We start from the raw sequence: 10000 nt of genomic DNA on the forward strand, positions 1-10000 counted from the left end.
AATGATTTCACCCCTCACTTTTCCGCGCGGCTTGGCTCTAGTCAGTGGGGCCGGGCTTAATATACGCCTAAGGGGAGCAATCTGAAGGGCGAGGCCGACCTGGAGTAGCTCTTGGAAGGGGTGGGAGGTTGGATTTGAGTCGGTGCTGGCGGAAGGGCTGGATTTCAAGGGCTTGGCCGGCTGGCCGGTGGTTGTCGGAAGCGGTGAGCATGAAGGGATTGTCGGCTTGTAAGGCACGGGCTTAGCGAGGGCGTGGTAGGCCTCGGGAGGGAGCGGGGTGGACGAGGCCGCGGTGGCCGCACCGGGGGTCGCCATTGCCGGCTGCGCAGAGTGGATTGGGGTCGGTGTTGAGTGAGGGGCATTTTCCTTCTGGAAGGTATGGGCCCGGAGGAGGCTTGTGGTTGGTGCGGTTGTAAGAGTGTGCCGGCGGGTGAAGGGTTGCGAAGGCGGCGCATTTGTAGCCTGCATGGTGAGTGTTAGTGTTGGGGTCGGGGTTGGGGGTCGGTGACGGGGAGAAGGTGAGGGAATAGGGTTAGTGTTGGGGTCGGGGACGGGCAAAGGGTTAGGGTAAGGTTTAAGGGTAGGGTTAGGGTTAGGGTTAGGGTTAGAGTTAGGGCGAGTGTTAGGGTTAGGGTGAGGGTTAGGGTTACGTTTAAGTGCAGGGTTTAGAGCGTGTGTTAGGGCCAGGGTTAGGGTTCGGCGAAGGGTAAGGTAGGCAAAGTGCAGAAGGTGAAATGGTTAACCAGTTAGCAAGCAGGGCAGCCGGCCGGTAATTGGAGCCGCCCGCCCGGTGATAAGGGTGCAGTTAGGTGCCGACAGGCCCAGCAGCTCCAGGGGCTAAGTACATGTGGGTAAATGGTTAACCAGTTAGCAGGCAGGGCAGCCGGCCGGTAATTACAGCCGCCCGCCCGCTAATAAGGGTGCAGTTAGGTGCAGAACAGCCCATCAGCTTCCAGGGGCTAAGGACATGTGGGTAAATGGTGAACCAGTTAGCAGGCAGGGCAGCCGGCCGGCCGGTAATTAGAGCCGGCCGCCTGTCCGCCCGCTAATAAGGGTGCAGTTAGGTGCAGACCAGCCCAGCGGCTCCAGGGGCTAAGTACATGTGGGTAAATGATGAACCAGTTAGCAGGCAGGGCAGCCGGCCGGTAATTACAGCCGCCCGCCCGCTAATAAGGGTGCAGTTAGGTGCAGAACAGCCCATCAGTTTCCAGGGGCTAAGTACATGTGGGTAAATGGTTAACCAGTTAGCAGGCAGAGCAGCCGGCCGGCAATTAGAGCCGCCCGCCCGCTAATCAGGGTGCAGTTAGGTGCAGAACAGCCCATCAGTTTCCAGGGGCTAAGTACATGTGGGTAAATGGTTAACCAGTTAGCAGGCAGAGCAGCCGGCCGGCAATTAGAGCCGCCCGCCCGCGAATCAGGGTGCAGTTAGGTGCAGAACAGCCCATCAGTTTCCAGGGGCTAAGTACATGTGGGTAAATGGTGAACCAGTTAGCAGGCAGAGCAGCCGGCCGGCAATTAGAGCCGCCCGCCCGCTAATCAAGGTGCAGTTAGGTGCAGAACAGCCCATCAGTTTCCAGGGGCTAAGTACATGTGGGTAAATGGTGAACCAGTTAGCAGGCAGAGCAGCCGGCCGGCAATTAGAGCCGCCCGCCCGCTAATCAAGGTGCAGTTAGGTGCAGAACAGCCCATCAGCTCCAGGGGCTAAGTACATGTGGGTCAATGGTTAACCAGTTAGCAGGCAGAGCAGCCGGCCGGCAATTAGAGCCGCCCGCCCGCCCGCTAATAAGGGTGCAGTTTGGTGCAGAACAGCCCATCAGCTTCCAGGGGCTAAGGACATGTGGGTAAATGGTGAACCAGTTAGCAGGCAGGGCAGCCGGCCGGCCGGTAATTAGAGCCGGCCGCCTGTCCGCCCGCTAATAAGGGTGCAGTATGGTGCAGAACAGCCCATCAGTTTCAAGGGGCTAAGTACATGTGGGTAAATGGTTAACCAGTTAGCAGGCAGGGCAGCCGGCCGGCCGGTAATTAGAGCCGTCCGCCTGTCCGCCCGCTAATAAGGGTGCAGTTAGGTGCAGAACAGCCCCTCTGTTTCCAGGGGCTAAGTACATGTGGGTCAATGGTTAACCAGTTAGCAGGCAATGCAGCCGGCCGGCAATTACAGCCGCCCGCCCGCTAATCAGGGTGCAGTTAGGTGCAGAACAGCCCATCAGCTTCCAGGGGCTAAGGACATGTGGGTAAATGGTTAACCAGTCAGCAGGCAGAGCAGCCGGCCGGCAATTAGAGCCGCCCGCCCGCTAATCAGGGTGCAGATAGGTGCAGAACAGCCCATCATTTTCCAGGGGCTAAGTACATGTGGGTAAATGGTTAACCAGTTAGCAGGCAGGGCAGCCGGCCGGCCGGTAATTAGAGCCGCCCGCCCGGTGATAAGGGTGCAGTTAGGTGCCGGCCAGCCCAGCAGCTCCAGGGGCTATGTACATGTGGGTAAATGGTGAACCAGTTAGCAGGCAGGGCAGCCGGCCGGCCGGTAATTAGAGCCGCCCGCCCGGTGATAAGGGTGCAGTTAGGTGCCGGCCAGCCCAGCAGCTCCAGGGGCTAAGTACATGCGGGTAAATGGTTAACCAGTTAGCAGGCAGGGCAGCCGGCCGGCAATTAGAGCCGCCCGCCCGCTAATCAGGGTGCAGTTCGGTGCAGAACAGCCCATCAGCTCCAGGGGCTAAGTACATGTGGGTAAATGGTTAACCAGTTAGCAGGCAGGGCAGCCGGCCGGTAATTAGAGCCGACCTCCCGGCCATTACGGGTGCAGTTAGGTGCCGACCAGCCCAGCAGCTCCAGGGGCTAAGTACATGTGGGTAAATGATTAACCAGTTAGCAGGCAGGGCAGCCGGCCGGTAATTAGAGCCGACCTCCCGGCCATAGGGCTGCAGTTAGGTGCCGACCAGCCCAGCAGCTCCAGGGGCTAAGTACATGTGGGTAAATGATGAACCAGTTAGCAGGCAGGGCAGCCGGCCGCTAATTACAGCCGCCCGCCCGCTAGTAAGGGTGCAGTTAGGTGCAGGACAGCCCATCAGTTTCCAGGGGCTAAGTACATGTGGGTAAATGGTTAACCAGTTAGCAAGGCAGGGCAGCCGGCCGGCCGGTAATTAGAGCCGGCCGCCTGTCCGCCCGCTAGTAAGGGTGCAGTTAGGTGCAGAACAGCCCATCAGTTTCCAGGGGCTAAGTACATGTGGGTAAAAGGTTAACCAGTTAGCAGGCAGGGCAGCCGGCCGGTAATTACAGCCGCCCGCCCGCTAATAAGGGTGCAGTTAGGTGCAGAACAGCCCATCAGTTTCCAGGGGCTAAGTACATGTGGGTAAATGGTTAACCAGTTAGCAAGGCAGGGCAGCCGGCCGGCCGGTAATTAGAGCCGGCCGCCTGTCCGCCCGCCAGTAAGGGTGCAGTGAGTTGCAGAACAGCCCATCAGTTTCCAGGGGCTAAGTACATGTGGGTAAATGGTTAACCAGTTAGCAGGCAGCGCAGCCGGCCGGGAATTACAGCCGGCCGCCTGTCCGCCCGCTAATAAGGGTGCAGTTAGGTGCAGGACAGCCCATCAGTTTCCAGGGGCTAAGTACATGTGGGTCAATGGTGAACCAGTTAGCAGGCAGAGCAGCCGGCCGGCAATTAGAGCCGCCCGCCCGCTAATCAGGGTGCAGTTAGGTGCAGGACAGCCCATCAGTTTCCAGGGGCTAAGTACATGTGGGTAAATGGTTAACCAGTTAGCAGGCAGGGCAGCCGGCCGGCCGGTAATTAGAGCCGGCCGCCTGTCCGCCCACTAATAAGGGTGCAGTTAGGTGCAGAACAGCCCATCAGTTTCCAGGGGCTAAGTACATGTGGGTAAATGGTTAACCAGCTAGCAAGGCAGGGCAGCCGGCCGGCCGGTAATTAGAGCCGGCCGCCTGTCCGCCCGCTAATAAGGGTGCAGTTAGGTGCAGGACAGCCCATCAGTTTCCAGGGGCTAAGTACATGTGGGTAAATGGTTAACCAGTTAGCAGGCAGGGCAGCCGGCCGGTAATTACAGCCGCCCGCCCGCTAATCAGGGTGCAGTTAGGTGCAGAACAGCCCATCAGTATCCAGGGGCTAAGTACATGTGGGTAAAGGGTTTACCAGTTAGCAGGCAGGGCAGCCGGCCGGCCGGCAATTAGTGCCGACCTCCCGGCAACAAGGGTGCAGTTAGGTCGCCGACCAGCCCAGCAGCTCCAGGGGCTAAGTATATGTGAGTAAATGGTTGACCAGTTAAGCAGGCATGGCAGCCGGCCGGTAAGCGGAGCGTCCCGCCCCGTAATACGGGTGCAGTTAGCTGCAGAACACACCGGCAGGTCCAGGGACGAAGTAGTGGACGGGGAAACGGTTAACCAGTTAACAGGCAGGGCAGCCGTACGGGCAGTAGAGCCGCCCGCCCCGTAATACGGGTGCAGTTCGCGGCAGACCAGCCCCGCAGCTCAAAAGTCTAAGTGGAGAACGGGGAACCGGTTGACCGGTGAGCCGAAGCATGCCAGCAGGCAGGGAAGGTGCAAAAAGGGCCGATAAGACCGAACCGGCACGAGTAACAGGCTGCCGGGGGCGGGTTCCCAGCAAACCAGGTGAGGGGGCGTGGCCGGAGGCCGCGCAGGAGAGCCGCCCGCCCGTGAGTACGGTTAGAGGCAGCAGCGGGCTTCCCCAGCAGGGCAGAAGCCGAAGTGCAGGGAGCGAAATGGTTAACCAGCGAGCAGGCAGCATTCCGGCAGGGCTGGAGGGCGAAAAACGGCGTAAAATAACGGACCGGCAGGAGGAAATGGCTGCCGGGGGGCGGACCCAGAGCCCCCACGTGAGGGGGCGGTTCGGGTGGCAGAGCCGCGCATGCGCGGTTGGAAAACGCGTCACGTCGGAGCAGGGTGAAATCATTAACCAGTCGGCCGCTTCGGCGTCGGCTGGCCGGGCCGAGGAGGGTCGGACCGGGGAAAGGTTCCCGGTTTCGTGTCCGTCGGGTGGTCCCGAGTGCGGCAGGAAAAAATCCGGAATCCTGGGAGCCTTTTTTAAAAAAGAACCGGTCCGGGATGGGGTCGGATTTGGAAGCGTTTGCGGGGCCTAGGTGCCTCTTCGTCGGCATGACTACCGGACGGTCACCCGCCGATCGGCATTTGCGATTTGTTGGCTGGGGAGGTTGGCGGGGTACCTGCAGAATAGTAGGAGGTGGCAAATCGAGAATCGGTCGACATCGCCAAGTGCCTTCTCGAGCCTCCAGGTCTGCAGGGACCGACCCAGGCTGCCCCCAAACCGACCGCGAGGCCGTGCCGGGCGGCCATTTTTGGCCATTTTCGGCATTTTTCGCGTCTTTCGGTAGGTCACGGAAAGCGGCGGCCTGAAGCCCGGGCGTGCCCGGGGAAGGCTCCCCTTCGCCCGCGGGACCGGATTTGCCCCGGAAACGTCCCGAAGCCGGCCGGGAAGGCGGTTTCGAGGGCGAAGCACCTCCGATTGCCTTCGCAAGGCCGGGGAAAGTGGCCCCTGGGCCCGGGAGAGCAAAATCCGTGCGAGGACGGAAGCCCATGAGGTCAGATCCGAGGCTCTTACCCGGCGCCCGGTGGGGGTATTCCCGCAAAGAGCAGCGAGTGCGCCCGGCGACGGGTCAAGTTGCAATTTCTGGCATGCCACTCCTGGAGCTGGTTCATGAGTTCCCCTCGGAAGTCCCGATGAGGAAAGGGCAAAATGGCGTTTTGCGGGCTTTGGGGCCTCTTCGTCGGTAGGACTACCGCCCGACCTTACGGTTGGAATTGTCGGCAGGGGAGGTTGGCGGGGTACCTGCAGAATAGTAGGAGGTGGCAAATCGAGAATCGGTCGACATCGCCAAAAACCTTCTCGAGCCTCCAGGTCTGCAGGGACCGACCCAGGCTGCCGCCAAACCGACCGACAGGCCCTGCCGGCGGCCATTTTTGGCCATTTTCGGCATTTTTCGCCTCTTTCGGCCGGGATGGAAAAGCGGCGGCCTGAAGCCCGGGCCTGCCCGGGGAGGCCTCCTAATCGCCCGGGGGACCGGATTTGCCCCGGTGAGAGCCCCGGAAACGTCCCGAAGCCGGCCGGGAAGGCGGCCAAGGACGAAGCACCTCGGATTGCATTGGCAGGCCGTGCAAAGTGGCCTCCGGGCCCGCGAGACAATGCAGGGTGCCCTCGGTGTGCCCCTGAGAAATGGTTAACCAAACGAAGGACAGTGCGCCTCGGATTGCATTGGCAGGCCGTGCAAAGGGGCCCCCGGGCCCGCGAGACGTTACAGATTGCCCTCGGTGAGCCCCTGAGAAATGGTTAACCAATTGGACTTAGTCTCTGGCGGAGAGACAAAGTGTTTTCACGAGAAATGGTTAACCAATTGGACTTCGTCTCTGGCAGAGAGGCAAAGTGTTTTCACGAGAAATGGTTAACCAATGAGGACAATGGACCTCGGGTTGCATTGGCAGGACGGGCAAAGTGGCTCTTGGGCCCGCGAGAGCAAAATCCGTGCACAGACGGAAGTCCATGAGGTCAGATCCGAGGCCTTTACCCGGCACCCGGTGGGGGTATTCCCGCAGAGAGTAGCGAATCTGCCCGGCGACGGGTCAAGTTGCATTTTCTGGCATGCCACTCCTGGAGCTGGTTAATGAGTTCCCCTCGGAAGTCCCGATGAGGAAAGGGCAAAATGGCGTTTTGCGGGCTTTGGGGCCTCCTGGACGGTAGGACTACCGCCCGACCTTACGGTTGGAATTGTTGGCAGGGGAGGTTGGCGGGGTACCTGCAGAATAGTAGGAGGTGGCAAATCGAGAATCGGTCGACATCGCCAAAAACCTTCTCGAGCCTCCAGGTCTGCAGGGACCGACCCAGGCTGCCGCCAAACCGACCGACAGGCCCTGCCGGCGGCCATTTTTGGCCATTTTCGGCATTTTTCGCCTCTTTCGGCCGGGATGGAAAAGCGGCGGCCTGAAGCCCGGGCCTGCCCGGGGAGGCCTCCTAATCGCCCGGGGGACCGGATTTGCCCCGGTGAGAGCCCCCGAAACGTCCCGAAGCCGGCCGGGAAGGCGGCCAAGGGCGAAGCACCTCGGATTGCATTGGCAGGCCGTGCAAAGTGGCCTCCGGGCCCGCGAGACAATGCAGGGTGCCCTCGGTGTGCCCCTGAGAAATGGTTAACCAAACGAAGGACAGTGCGCCTCGGATTGCATTGGCAGGCCGTGCAAAGGGGCCCCCGGGCCCGCGAGACGTTACAGATTGCCCTCGGTGTGCCACTGAGAAATGGTTAACCAATTGGACTTAGTCTCTGGCAGAGAGGCAAAGTGTTTTCACGAGAAATGGTTAACCAATTGGACTTAGTCTCTGGCAGAGAGGCAAAGTGTTTTCAAGAGAAATGGTTAACCAATTGGACTTAGTCTCTGGCGGAGAGACAAAGTGTTTTCAAGAGAAATGGTGAACCAATTGGACTTAGTCTCTGGCAGAGAGGCAAAGTGTTCTCACGAGAAATGGTTAACCAATTGGACTTAGTCTCTGGCAGAGAGGCAAAGTGTTTTCAAGAGAAATGATTAACCAATTGGACTTAGTCTCTGGCAGAGAGGCAAAGTGTTTTCACGAGAAATGGTTAACCAATTGGACTTAGTCTCTGGCAGAGAGGCAAAGTGTTTTCAAGAGAAATGGTTAACCAATTGGACTTCGTCTCTGGCGGAGAGACAAAGTTTTTTCAAGAGAAATGGATAACCAATTGGACTTAGTCTCTGGCAGAGAGGCAAAGTGTTTTCACGAGAAATGGTTAACCAATTGGACTTGGTCTCTGGCAGAGAGGCAAAGTGTTTTCAAGAGAAATGGTTAACCAATTGGACTTAGTCTCTGGCAGAGAGGCAAAGTGTTTTCAAGAGAAATGGGTAACCAATTGGACTTGGTCTCTGAACGGCAGGCAAATTGTGGCCTTGAGAAATGATTAACCAATTGGACTTAGTCTCTGGCGGAGAGACAAAGTGTTTTCACGAGAAATGGTTAACCAATGGGACTTAGTCTCTGGCAGAGAGGCAAAGTGTTTTCCTGAGAAATGGTTAACCAATTGGACTTAGTCTCTGGCAGAGAGGCAAAGTGTTTTCCAGAGAAATGGTTAACCAATTGGACTTAGTCTCTGGCGGAGAGACAAAGTGTTTTCACGAGAAATGGTTAACCAATTGGACTTAGTCTCTGGCGGAGAGACAAAGTGTTTTCAAGAGAAATGGTTAACCAAATGGACTTAGTCTCTGGCAGAGAGGCAAAGTGTTTTCAAGAGAAATGGTTAACCAATTGGACTTAGTCTCTGGCAGAGAGGCAAAGTGATTTCAAGAGAAATGGTTAACCAATTGGACTTGGTCTCTGAACGGCAGGCAAATTGTGGCCTTGAGAAATGATTAACCAATTGGACTTAGTCTCTGGCGGAGAGACAAAGTGTTTTCACGAGAAATGGTTAACCAATTGGACTTAGTCTCTGGCAGAGAGGCAAAGTGTTTTCCTGAGAAATGGTTAACCAATTGGACTTAGTCTCTGGCAGAGAGGCAAAGTGTTTTCACGAGAAATGGATAACCAATTGGACTTAGTCTCTGGCAGAGAGGCAAAGTGTTTTCAAGAGAAATGGTTAACCAGTTGGACTTAGTCTCTGGCAGAGAGGCAAAGCGTTTTCCTGAGAAATGGTTAACCAATTGGACTTAGTCTCTGGCGGAGAGGCAAAGTGTTTTCAAGAGAAATGGTTAACCAATTGGACTTGGTCTCTGAACGGCAGGCAAATTGCGGCCATGAGAAATGGTTAACCAATTGGACTTAAGTCTCTGGCAGAGAGGCAAAGTGTTTTCCTGAGAAATGGTTAACCAATTGGACTTAGTCTCTGGTGGAGAGGCAAAGTGTTTCCCGTTGTAATGGTTGGCCAATGCACTTCGGATTGCGTTGGTAGGCCGTGGAAAGTGGCTCTTGGGCCCGCGAGAGCAAAATCCGTGCGCAGACGGAAGTCCATGAGGTCAGATCCGAGGCCTTTACCCGGCACCCGGTGGGGGTATTCCCGCAGAGAGTAGCGGGTGTGCCCGGCGACGGGTCAAGTTGCAATTTCTGGCATACCACTCCTGGAGCTCGTTAATGAGTTCCCCTCGGAAGTCCCGATGAGAAAATGGCAAAATGGCGTTTTGCGGGCTTTGGGGCCTCCTGGACGGTAGGCCTACCGCCCGACCTTACGGTTGCAATTGTTGGCAGGGGAGGTTGGCGGGGTACCCGGAGATTTTCGGGGACACGATTTTCAGAACATTTTCAGACAACGGTCACACTTTAAAAATGCCCAGAAAAGTGCGACTTTGAGGGTGGTAAGCGTTTTCAAATAGAATACCTTTCAAAGAGCTCTCGGAAGTCCTATATGAGGATTTAAGATGAATTTGTGCGGGCTTTCCGAACTCCGTTGTCGGTCTGAAATATCGGCCAGGGTCCAGACCGGTGGTAACCCTGGTTTAATAAACTTGGCCTGTGGCGAAAAGAACAGACAAAATGACAAAGTGTCAAATATATATATATATATATACATGTGTATTTATGAACAAAAAAAATCACAAAGTGTCACCTGGCGGTGTACTTGATGATGAAAAATAAAAATACAAAGTCTGTTCACAGGCACCTTTGGGGCGGGGGTGCCTGAGTCCCCTTGGGTTGCACACTAGAGTGTTTGACATGGACAGAGTCAACACTGTGTGCGTGCCCAGAACCCTTTTGAACGCAGGCGACGCACGCCGGTCGGCATTTCCTCTCCGTGCGAGCGCCAACAGGTTGCTTCCGTTGTTTTACAAATAAGAAAATTGTATTTATGAGCAGCAAAAAAAAAAATCACAAAGTTTCACCTGGCGGTGTACTTGATGATGAAAAATAAAAATACAAAGCCTGTTCACAGGCACCTAGGGGGCGGGCGGGGTGCCTGAGTCCCCTTGGGTTGCACACTGCAGTGTTTGACATGGGCAGAGTCAACACCGTGTGCGTGCCCAGAACCGTTTTG

The sequence above is a fragment of the Cetorhinus maximus genome, unplaced genomic scaffold, assembly GCF_964194155.1.
Source record: "Cetorhinus maximus unplaced genomic scaffold, sCetMax3.hap1.1 HAP1_SCAFFOLD_4484, whole genome shotgun sequence".
Taxonomy (NCBI): Eukaryota; Metazoa; Chordata; class Chondrichthyes; order Lamniformes; family Cetorhinidae; genus Cetorhinus; species Cetorhinus maximus.